This window comes from Zonotrichia leucophrys, chromosome 8 (assembly GCF_028769735.1).
Source record: "Zonotrichia leucophrys gambelii isolate GWCS_2022_RI chromosome 8, RI_Zleu_2.0, whole genome shotgun sequence".
Classification (NCBI taxonomy): domain Eukaryota; kingdom Metazoa; phylum Chordata; class Aves; order Passeriformes; family Passerellidae; genus Zonotrichia; species Zonotrichia leucophrys.
In genome coordinates this window covers 8,700,156-8,712,420 of record NC_088178.1, presented here as the reverse complement: position 1 = coordinate 8,712,420, position 12,265 = coordinate 8,700,156, and the positions used below count along the sequence as shown (strand labels likewise).

General features: G+C 41.3%; 2 protein-coding genes across 2 annotated transcripts in view; one reads left to right on the top strand and one right to left on the bottom strand.

The window, feature by feature from the left end:
- The window catches only part of CRB1 (crumbs cell polarity complex component 1), a 95,673-nt gene that overhangs the window by 73,477 nt on the left and 9,931 nt on the right, over nt 1–12,265 (bottom strand). The window lies entirely within an intron of this gene.
- The window catches only part of ZBTB41 (zinc finger and BTB domain containing 41), a 43,975-nt gene continuing 39,881 nt past the window's right edge, over nt 8,172–12,265 (top strand). The window contains exon 1 of the mRNA XM_064720479.1: nt 8,172–8,216. The gene's annotated coding sequence lies outside the window, so the exon portion shown is untranslated. The remainder of the gene's footprint in view (nt 8,217–12,265) is intronic.

Sequence of the window (12,265 nt, the reverse complement as noted above, 5' to 3'; positions counted from 1 at the left end):
GTGGCAGCATTTAAAATCAGATTTCAATCAGAGCTAATCACACTGTTCTGAACCAGAGTTCACATGGCTGTGGCCATGCCTGCACTTTGCTAATTATCTCATCGTGCCTGAAGGCTGCTTGTAATTTGCAGTGCTGTTCTTCAGATGTGCCTTCTGCCCCTGAAGGAGGACTCTGAGCTTCACAGAAGCTCTCAACACTAACAACTTCGGAATCTTTTACATATGCTGCAAGATTTTCTGACCTTCTTAACAGAGCCGGTCTATTTTCTAAGAGGAAAAAATACATTATAATATAGAGAACTTCTTAATGCCCATGTATTCACCATCACTGATGATTTTGCTGTGTTTTGAGGACTTTTTTCCTTTCCTTTTTTTTAAACAAAGAGTTATTACTTTATACATTTGAAATTAAAACTAGGAAGCTACACCAGCCAGGGCAGATAAAGCAGTTCACAACAAAACCTGACTATGTACTAAGCTATTCATTTTGGAGAAAAAAAATGGATAGCAAAAAACCTCTGGTCTATCGATTGAGATTAAATTTAAAAAACACTCTTTAGGAAAGTGACATGTTTGGCTCTAGAAAAAACCCCCAACTTCAACATCAGAAAATGTGTTACCTGTGAGTTTGGTTTTGTGTTTGTTTTTTTTTTTTTTTTGGGGGGGGGGGTGGAAGGGAGGGTTGTTTGTTTTGGTTTTGTTTTTTAAAATTTGTTGGAATGGCATATATAATTGACATCTTGGTGGTGGTCAGTTACTAGAAAGAAAATTAGATCACAAATGAAGCAACCACTGCTTCTCTTAGTGCTGTTACTTCAGTCTGGGTTCTGATGAATAAAAACCAGCATACAGCATTTGTTCACAGCTAAAGGCTTACATTGTGATCAAATCAGCTCACTAAAAAAGTCACAGGATAACGTGATGGTAGCAAGGATTTAGATAGCCCAGTGGCTGGAGTCAGAAACATGAACCTTCAATGCTCATGCTCATTACTTGTTTGAAACCTGCCCTTGGGATTTTAAAACAAGAGTGTGAATCTGTGTCACTGAAATATCAAGCTCTGTTACTGTACTGAGATCTTGAAATAATTATCATTTAACTGGAAATATTAAAATATCGCCCAAGGCATTTACTGCTGCATTGAGGAGCCGTGGCTTTGGTGTAACTAATCCTCTCTCCATTTATCTGCAGTGCACCATGACACAAAAAATACAGTTCATCACTCTGACAATAACTTCCTTGCAAAGACAGCCTTAGAAAGTTGTGGGTGTGCAGATAGATCTTCAGTCTTGATGTATCATGAAGAACTGGGGAAGAGATAAGCACAGCTGCATAATCAGCAGGGACAGAGATTGGAAGCAGGTGCCTTTACCATGAACTGAAAGGCAGAGATGTCACGCCTGCATTTGGCAGATGGGGAAGGAAAGGACAGGAAACCATGTTCTGGATAAAACAGAGCCAGGTAAGGGGCTATCTAAGCCCTCAAAATAGCTTTTCCACATAAACAAATAATTTTGTTTTTTGCACAGTCTCAAACTTTCTAAGTATTGCACTAATACCATTTTAACCCTTCCCATCTCCCAGTACATTTGTATTACCATCTTAATTATTCACTGTGATGGGCAGCTTGTAGTTACTGTGGTGCCATTTTGCTTTGCATATTTCCCCTGTGAGGAAATCACCAGCCCCCAGCCCCTACCTGCTCTATCCACAGCTGGATAGAGTCATTATTACTCAATCTGCTCCATGGAAAATCCTGCTTTGGGAAGGGATGACCAGACTTTTGCCAAACAAACAAGCACTTGTCTGCAAATACTGTGGTCATAAAGAGTTAATCCTGAATCTTTAATTTCAATTGTGTGTCCAAAACATCCTAGCATGTTGTTATAGAAACCACTTTCAGGCTTTAAATCTTGAGTCACGTTTATTACCATAGTAACCAACACCACACACAGGCAGGAAAGAAAAAAGGTGGTTACACAAATATTCCATTGCTATCAAAAAAGCCAAATTTGGTTTTAGGTACATTTGTATCAGCAAAATCAAGGAAAGTAAATTAACTTATTTTCTGAATAAAAAGTATGGTATATTAGTGTGAGAATAACAGTGGAATGGCATTAAAATTTTAAAATGTTGTTTAGGCAACACTTTGTGATTGAAATTACAGAACTGGTTATTAAACCAATGTCTTAATTTCACTCTTCCCTAAACTTTTCTGTTCACTCTGACTTGCTAAAGGCAGTTACTGCTGGCTGTCATTGTCCTTCACTGCCTTTTACCATTTGTGCCACCCCAGACTCCCTTACCCATGAGCACTGCAGCAGCAGCAGCCCTTACAGCTTCCCCCATGCCTGCACTGAGCACCACAGCAATGGCACCAGCTGTCCCAAACAAACAAACAAAAATGAGGTAAATACCTTCTTCTAAGTGTAAATAATTTTCGACTTTCACTTTATTTGGGATCATACTTAGTGTTTGTGCTGGGAACAGGAGGGGAATCAGGCCCAGGAGCTCAACAGGGCTCCTATGCATTGAATTTGGAGGATTTTTGGTTCAGTTGGACATCAAGGTACATTGCTACTAGCAATGCAAGTAGACTGGTTTCTAAGGAGAATGAAAGACTTGATGTTCTGCTTCTTTGCCTTTACATTTAGCACACAGCACTGCAGTTTAAGGTGGTAGTGCACAGTGATCATCCTGCTTTTACTGTGCACAGATATTCTTGTTTGTGTAAGGTGTAGAGCAGTGGCTGATCAGGCCAGGAGGCAGCTGATATCCATTGCAGTAAATGGTGTGGACACAGATGTAGAAACTGAACTGATTTCTGCTGTGCAATCCTTGTACACACACTCTGAATGTTACTCTCCCCTTTAAGAGTTTCATTATATTTGTCCTCATTTTTATCTTCTAAGTCTGCAGAAAAGAAGTACAGTGAGTATAATGAGGTATTCTTTGTCCCTCTAGAAGTGCTGAATTATTTTTTTTAAAGTTGAGATCACACAGCAGAATTTATTCTTAATAGTACAGAAGAGGACTTATCCACACAGTGACGTGGGAGATAAATAGACAGGTGAGCAGCATCTGCAGTACATGGTAGTGGCCCAGCTTCAAACTTGCCTTTCTTTCAGCTCTTCAGAGGTAAAGAACATAGAAAATTAATTTTGCTCAAAATCTGAAGCAATTCTATTTAGGTAATAAGCTTGATTTCTTATAGGAAAGATTGGTGATTTTGTGGATTAAATGTCTTTGTCCCAAGGATTCAATCAATACCTTTCCTGCCTGAACTTCTCTTAAGGCTTCCTTAAAGCTGGGGACATCCTCAGCATGTAACTCAGGATACAGAGCCACAGGTGTAAAGTTCTCTCCTGTGAGATAAAAGGTCTTGCCAGAAGTAAAAAGAGAAAACCTTAGTGGTTTAGCTAGGCATTGAATTATGCCTTACACTTTAAAATCTTATCCTGGATTGCCTTTGTTGAGGTTTCTTGGCGTGCCTAGATGAACTTGTTTGGATGGGTGGATTTGTGGTGCCATTATGTAAAGTGTTGCTGCTGACTTGGTCCCTAAAGCCAAAGTGTTGTAAAACTCGATGTAGATGCTTCTGCTCTTTGTGCAAGCTGCTGTTTGTAAACCCAGTATCAGAACACACTGAGGGTGCAAGTGTTGCTGGGGAAAAGAGGAAAGATGAAAGAGTGCTTGCAGTTGGGAAGATACCAGCTGTATTTGCAGCTGTGCTAGGAAGGAAGGATGAAGTGGATGCCTGGGAAGTGGATGCCTGGCAAAATAGCAAGGGAAATGGTGCCAGAGCTAGAAGAGGTTGCAGAAAGACCAAAGCATGGTCTCCTTCTCTGCATCGGTGGGGGGGATTTTCAGGAACACAGCATAAAACTGTTAGTTTGTGAGTTTGGGTGAAATCCAGTTGCTCCTGCTTCTGTATGAATTCCAAATAGTGGAAAATACAGAGCAAAGGAGCAGTTTGTCTCTTGAAAAGGCCAAATCTCACCTTGAGAGACACAAGGTCTCACAGCTTCTCTGGAGTCTGGAAAGAGTTTAAGGCATTTTTTAAAGACAGAGGCTTCCAGCTGCCACTGAGCCTCTGGCTCCCCCTGAATTCAGCCTCAGGAAGGAGCTAAGCTGGGGACGCTGCCCCTCAAACAGACCAGCTACTGCTGACTCGCAGGGCTGAGCTTTGCTTTAGGTGGGAACATGCAAGCAGCTGAGCTCCCTCTGTGCTCAGCCACTAACACAGCACAGAAGAGGCACTCAGAAATGCTGCCAAATGCTGCTAAGAGTCCCTCCAGTAGAGGGGCTGAAAACTGAGTACAAAATTGATTTCATGTCCAAATTCTGAGTCTATGTGTTGTTTGCATTTGAAAGGCATTATAAGACATCCTCTTCAATCTTCTTTAGTTGAGGTTCTGCCATTCATTGCTACTTTCCTTTTTTCAATATGAAAAGAGCATGAAGCAGTGATTCTGCTAGTGCAGTGGCACATAAAGGTGCTGTGATTTTAAAATGTAGCCTCAAATGTGTGTAATGCTGACCCAGGTATGATTCCTTTCTGTGAGTCATAACTGGATAAGCTTAAAGCCCTGATTGTTAGAAATGTATCATAGCAGCCTGTAACACAGGGCAACTCTTTTAAAATCTCTGGGTGTAGAGCCAAGTCCTGATGTGTGCAGATGTTGAGATTGCCTGCAGTAGGTTCTCAATAACACAAATGAGGACAAGAGGTTCCTGATGACATCAAACTGCAGCATATCAAAATCATGATGCTGCTTTTTCTGTCTCCTCAGACTTAAAAAAAGTAATCAGCCCTGGGACAGATCAGCATTATGTGGCTGGAGATGCAGTGCACTGTGCTTTAAATGCCACAGGACTCCAAAGAAAGCTTCAATGTGGCTACAATGGGCAGTAAGTACAGAGAAAGCAAGGCCATGCTTTTCCAGCATGAACTTTGTAGAAGAGTTCACATTCCAGCCCTTTCTCTTGTGTGCTAAATTATTTTCAATAGAAATCACCTACAATTAGCTCTGCATGAACTAATTACCAACTGGGTTTTCAAGACTGCTTGGGGAAAGCTGCAGCTCCTGTGTTTTGGGACAGGATGGAGTGTCAGGGGGAACTGGCACAGCCTGAATTTCCTCAGCTCTCCTGCTGAGCCCCTCTACTGAGGGCAGCTTCCCCTCAGAGCCAAGGCCAATCACATCATTGTGATGTGACTGTGAGCTGCACAAGTTGCCCTCACCAACTTCACACAGACAGAAACCAGTCCCAGGCCCAGCAGAAGGATATCATGTGAACTTCTGCAGAGGGCTGGCCTTTGGAACACTAGTTCCAGTGACCCATGAAACTGAATACAGTCATGGCTCTGACACAAAATCCGTGGCAGCTTTCCTGGCCTGCAGACTGTATTGTAGCACCTTAAAAACTCTACTGTCTTGCAACAGAACAAGAATGAATTTGTTTCATGGTTTTACCACTTTTTAGTTCCAGAGCAGGCTCAGAAGCACTGAGGAGGAGTGACTGACCCAAAAGAAAAGTAGGTATTGAAAACCCACTGTATAATTAGGGATACCTTTCTCTTAAACATTTTTAAGATGCTTCACTGTAGAAGTAAAACAAAACCAGAATTTTCACCAGCATCAGTGTATTCCCAGGAACCTTCCTTGGGGAATATGCTAAGAAATAAGCCTTCCATATTAGAAGAATATCACTAAAAGTCAAATTGCTAAAGCTTAATGTGATGGCATGCTTTAGAATAAAACCACCTGCCACCAGGGCATTAAATATCTGCTATAAGTGATGTCCAGCAAGCATTTATCAAAATTAGATCACTACCATTTTTGCCAGTAAGATGATGAAAAATTTTAAACTATAAATAAATGAATGAATGTTTATTCACCATTAGCAATCAGTAGAGTAATTTCTTGAAGGCTTTTTAAATTTCTATTTCCCCATTAATAGTCTCCTTTGTTTTCTCTGTCTATTTAATGTGTGGAGGAGGTAGATCTAACTCCTCATCTCTCATTCCTTTCCCAGTTCTCCCTTCCTATATTCCTCCCGTCTTATATTTTTTTTCCGTGCATTCTCCTATTCTTCCTCTGAGGCCTGATCCAAAGCAGACTTGTGTTTCCAGGGCAGGGATGGGAGATTACAGTAAGTTGGTGTGGCTGGTGAGTGAGCCTGCAGTAATTGTAGCCCCAGGACACGATGCCGGCGGTGGCTCCACGGGGCAGCACTGATGCCGCTGTGCTCTGCTGAAGTGCTCACACTCCTCAGGATGATCCAGAGGACAGTGATGCTGCTCTGGCCTGCTATTCCCCTGGATATGACATTCAGCCATCCTGCTGCAGTGACAGGTTTTTTTTGATTCACACAAATCTGCTCTAAAGATGCAGGGAGAGCTCTGGCTGTTGGTGTGGTCGCTGGGGAGTGGAAAATAAGATCAGCGAGCAGGAGCAGGGAAATAAAATATCCACAGCTTGACATCCAGGTGCTTACTGTATCCCAATAAACTTTGGTGCCATATAATAATGATAAAACAAAAGGAATACCCAATTTTGGGGGAAGAGGCCTTCCTCACAATACTAGTCCAGACCTGTCAGTACAGGGTACATTATAGGGCAGTGTCCTGCCTTGCTTTATATCAAATTATGCTAAATAAATAAAGGAGATCTGTGTGACAGTAAGGGTCTGGGCAGGAAAAAAATTAAGTAAGATTTGATGGCAATAATGAATAAGTGATTAATATCTGGTGACTATCTTGCTGGGAGCAGTTTTTTTTCAGAGAGATCTATGATGGGGCTTGTTTTATGATCCCAAAGGGCATCACACATCATAGTGTGCTGAGAGGCTGCAGAACAGATTGGGAAGTAGTTTTCAGTACTTAATACCTAGGGATCCTCAAAAGCCATTTCCTCTTAGGATCACGCTTCCTTTGATCATTGGGGTTATTAATTATAGATACCTTGAACAGAACAAGGCACTCTTACTGTACTCCTCAAACAGTGTCTCATTTAAAAGGAACAAAATATTGTACTTAATTAGAGGCTCAGCTCTGGTGTCTTTTCAAGGCACTTTGGTATTGATTTGACCATGATAACCAACTGTAGCAAATATTATGCCATTAATAATAAAGGGAGCATGTAGACATAAAAGTGTAGGAAGGAAGCACCAAAATGTTTGTCATTCAGCCTGCCAGAGCAGTTGCAGTATAACCACCCAATATAGGATTTAGAATAAATGCTATATGAGAATAAATATTATATTATTTATATGGTTCAGAAGTGTCTGTGCTTATGTGGAGACCTTTCCTTTGCGCTATTTTCTTTATTGTATCAAGACCATGCTTCATCAAGTGAGTTCAGGCAGAAGCATTTGAAGCCTAATTTTCTCTCTGGATAAATGGAAGTATATTGTTTCTGCCTTGACTCTTTAGGCTAATTTTGCCTCTGCTCTGCTTTTGTCTTACCTGTGCTTTGGTCATCATGATTGAACATATGAAGTTAGCCATAAAATTAACCAGATGAGCATCAATCTGCATATGTGCTTGTTCAGTTTACTCTTAGCACGTGTTGATTCATCCTTGTAATCAAAAAGTTGTATTAATGGGCTGAGATAGGTTTATTTCTATACGTTCTGGTCTCATAAGAAGCTTTCACTAACATTTTCCCCACACTGCAATCTGCAATGTGTGGCAGAGATACATCCAGGATTTCCTGACTTGCACTCAGGAAGCAGAGGGTTCCTCTCCCCAGCCATGTGGGTCCCATTACTGTTGGGGTGGGTGTGCAGAGGTAGGGGCAGGTCTGTCAGCAGGTTACAAATCAGCACCTGCAGGGCCCTGCTGCTTCCTCAGGGACCTGGAGGGGGACTCATGGTCCCGTGGAGCCCTGCAGCCTGTGCCACCTCATTTGGCTCTTGGATGCCAGGGTGGCCCTGCAGTTTGGGAGGTGTTGGAGAAGAGCCTCTCTGTGAGGAGAGGGGCAGTGCCTGGCCACCAGCCCTGCTGTCCCCAGGGCTCTGAGGAAAAGGGAATAAGCTTCAGATGACTTCTCTCCCTAATTTCTTTAGGGAGAAGACAGCAATCTGAGAGGGAAGACAATGCTCCTCCTGGAGAAGCTTGTGTGACCTGGAGGGAGCACTGCAGGTGCCCTACAGAGTGGTGTTGATGAGCTTCTGCTTTGCAAGGGATGAGCTTTAACTGCATTTTTCAGGTAAGATGTGGATTGTATGCTTGCCCAGATAGTATAAAGTAAATTTTTAGGTAATTTTTTTATTACCTAGGTGTTGTTGTAGCTACTAAGAATTTGAACTAGTATCAAAACTATATATGCTTTTCTAAATCAAATGAACAAACCACAAAATAAAACCCATCAACTTTCCCCACATGGTTCCTGATGATCAGAATTCCTATTCAAATCAACAGTGATTTTGTCAAATTGTTGAATCACAAAGCTTAACTTGTCAAGTACAGCACTTTAGTATGTCCATACTATACCCAGTTAAGGAGTTGCTCAGAAGTTCAATTCAAGCAGAGAAATAGATACTAAACTTATGCTACTTGTGCTGGGTTTTTTACCTGTTACCACAACATTTGGCATTTGTCAGAGTGATTGCAGTCCTTTCTAGGCTCCTCTTCTAATTTGTGGGCCAACAGAACAAAATTTTATTTTATTATTAGCAAAGGGAATTAAAGCTCCAGCTACCCTGATATTTTTTTTTCTGTGGCCACCTTTCTTTTCTGGTTGCCCCCAAAGGGGATCCCAGTTTGAACAGCATACTAGGGAGAAAGTGTAGCTGGAGGGTCCCAAGGCATTATTTCACAGTAATGCAGCATCCCTGCTGCCCAGGATGTGGGCTGAAGTATCTCACACAATGTACCTGACCTGATGGCAGTAAGAGGGATTGTTATCTAGGAAATCTGAATTTTAGGTACAGAATCCATAACTGCCAATTGCCTTTGAGATGACTTTTGCCAGCCTTGGCTGAAGACTTTCTTAAATCAGCTTTTTATTGAAAACTCACTAGGAATGGGGTTTAGAAAAAGCAAAATCCTGTTTTCACTTGCCTGTAAACCTTCACAGTTCCTCAACAATTTTCATAACTCTTTTCCTCTTTCTTCTCCGCATTGTCATGGCTGTTTGCTGCAGTGATTGAGTTTTCTTAACTGTCAGAACAATGTCAAGACAATGTGAAGACAGTGTCAAGGCAAATATAGAAGGGTGACAGTGTGAAGGAGGGAAAGAGGAAAGAGCTGTCAGTACTCAGAGTGCTCTCTAGAGAAAATATTTCCACGATAAAACCATTGTCACCATGCGCTGAGCAAGAGAGAATAAAGCGGGGGTAATTAAGTTACTGCTCTAGGAACATGTCTGGATGACAACTTGGAGGTAAAGAAAAACTTAGGAGTGCAGTTTGTGAGGATGTCTGTTGTCCATTACTCTTGTCCCATGTCACCTCCTCAGTGATGCTTCCTAACACTTCTTTTCTCTTTCTAAGCTGTGTACCTCAGGGAGGAAAGATGTTGCCTTGCCCGCTGAAGGGAAGGTGAAGGGTCTTCCCACTTGATGTGATTACCAGACCCTTTACTAGGTGTCATGAGACAAGACCTCTGCTTGTGGATAGTCAGCACTGAAAGGTGCTGAGTGTCCTGTTCCCAAATCAGTTCAGGGTTAAGGCACAACTTACCTCCACAGTGTATTTTTGTTCTGAAATATCCTTGGAAAGGTGACACATTGTCACAAGGATGAACAAAGTACAGAAGTGCAGCTCATCTGGGGCTAAATTCTAGTACCAAAGCCCTGTACTACAGTACATCTCTACTGAAGGCTTGTGCAGTGTGAAGTTGCTTAACAGTTTTCAGGTTTTAAAATTAGGCACTAGTCTTGCAGAAAATCTGTGAATTTGGTCATTGTGCGTGTGCTGTTCCTTCCTCCTCTGTCTTAGAGATGGGGAGAATGAAAGGGTTTTCTACAATTTCTGTCCTTTTCCTGGACATCACGATAATTGAATGTAAGAGGGTTTAGTTGGATATTTGCCAATATATTGCAGTTCTGGAAATAACCGACACCCTGTTGTCAATGATTTCTAATAACATTATAAATCCCACTCGAGAGGTTTAAGAAAAGTCAAATCATAAACAGTTCCATAAACTCCACCAAATACTTCAGGGATTATATTTTCAGATACAAGAATTAAGTGTTAACTATTCAAAATTTAAAAGGCCAAGTATTTTCCATATATTGTATTTACGTATTTATTATAATTTATTTTAAGGAGGTAGGTTGAAAAGTTAACAGAATTTTTTATTTGTTGCATATGAAATAACTGAACCATAAAAATGCTTGCTTTTCTGAAGTTATCCTATTGCTGGTTTATGCTTATTTGTAATTTATGACAGCATTTTTTTATTAAGTATAAAAGCATCAAGCCTGGATGACCTGGCAAATTTTATCCCCAGCTGCAGCAGCAATGCTCAAAGGAAGCTGCCTAAACTGATTGTAGTCTAGGTTATGTATCACTGAAGGCTGACTTTTCCCCCTTGCCCAGTTAAAGTTTTTTAACCTGAAAATAGTCTGCCATTTTGGATTGAGCATCAGCTGGAGAAGAGTGTGATCCTTGCCTGGGGCTCAGATGCCTCCTTGCATTAGTGTTCACACCTCAGCCATCATGTGGCTCCAGTAATGCTGGATCTCTGCAGCCCTCACACAGGAAGGGCTGTGGGATGGCAGGTGAGTGACCTGGGCCCTTCAAAAGAGGCAGCTAAGAGTGATCAATGAAAGGAGTGATAGGTAAATTCTTAGAGTCAGCAATGGAAATTGCACATATGAAAAGTGCCTCCATTTCTTATAAGAGTGAGTAAACAATAATGCCATTATTACAAAAGAAATGCTTGCTGTATTATAGATCTCTCAGGCACAAGAAGAATCTGGAAAACTCTATGTGTCTCCTCCTGCTAATAAATATCTATATTAATGTGTGTGTATAGCATATGAAGGGAGAAACACAAGATCTAAATTTAATGATTTGAACAGGGGGATCACTTGGATTGCGTTCACAGCACTCTCACTGCAAGCAAGGTATTCACCTTGCCCTTCTCAGCTCAGCATTCTCACCTGTACAACTGTCAGGTGCCTCCTTGCAGGCTCTGAGGCCCAATCTGCTGATGTGCTGTAAAACATGCAAAATAACTCACAAGGGAAAAGCTGAAATTATATTAATGGGAGAAATTTTCTCTGCATATTTGCAGGGAAGAGAAAGAATCTGAAAGAAGTCTGTTCCTTCATACTTGTATGACTCTGCTGGGCATGACCACAGCTTTAAGGATAACTTTAAAGCCAGTAAATGTCTTTGAGAGAGTCTAAACTGATGTCTTTCTCAACTCAAGGTACACGTGTAAGTGCAGGGAGGACAAATGAGTTTTACAAGGTGAAATGCTGGACTGACCTTGAACATGAAAGCAGAGCCCTTGGTATTATCACAAGAAAATGTTAGATTCTAAGACTTCACTTGAGAAGCAGAACTAATTAGAGAAGATTAACAGAAATGAGGCATGTAATAGCTGGAATAGGGCATGACTGCAGTTTGAAAGGCTGAATCACTGGACCTCTCACTGAGGTCAAGATTTTAAGAACACTAGACCTTTTTTAAAGGCAAGTGGCAAGTTTTACAGATGTCCCTGTGGTAGCTGAACATTCATTATAGAATTCAAACTCTGCACATAGGAGTTTCCTCTCTGTTAAGACTGTTTTCATCCTTAATATCTGGGTACATTTCTGAGCATGGGGTCTTATTCAGGGCCACATTCACATTCCTACTGCTTTGCAGGGAGTCCTGAAGTGAGGACTAAGTCCTCACTTAGTAGGTGAGTCTGCACTACAGTGGTAACACAATGGAGACTTCTTCTTTGTTGATTTTTTTTCCAATGAATCTATAAACAGATTTTTTGTTTGTCGGGTTTTTTCCTCCCCCAAAGGAGTCTGAAACATATGTTGTAATTTCTTCCCTCATACTTTCCACTTTGCAATTTTTTCTGTCACTAACCAGCATCCAGAAAACTCTAAAGACCTTTTATTACTGAATGGTAAAAAATGTGTCAGAATTGGTGAGACAGCACTTCTGATACACTCCCTGAAGTGATTGCTTTGCCAGCATTGTAGTAATGGGCTCAGCTAAAACCTAAGTGGTTCACATGGAACAGAAAGCATAGGAAGGGACTAATGGTGATCATCTAGTCCAAGGCATTGCATCAACTAGAGCAGAA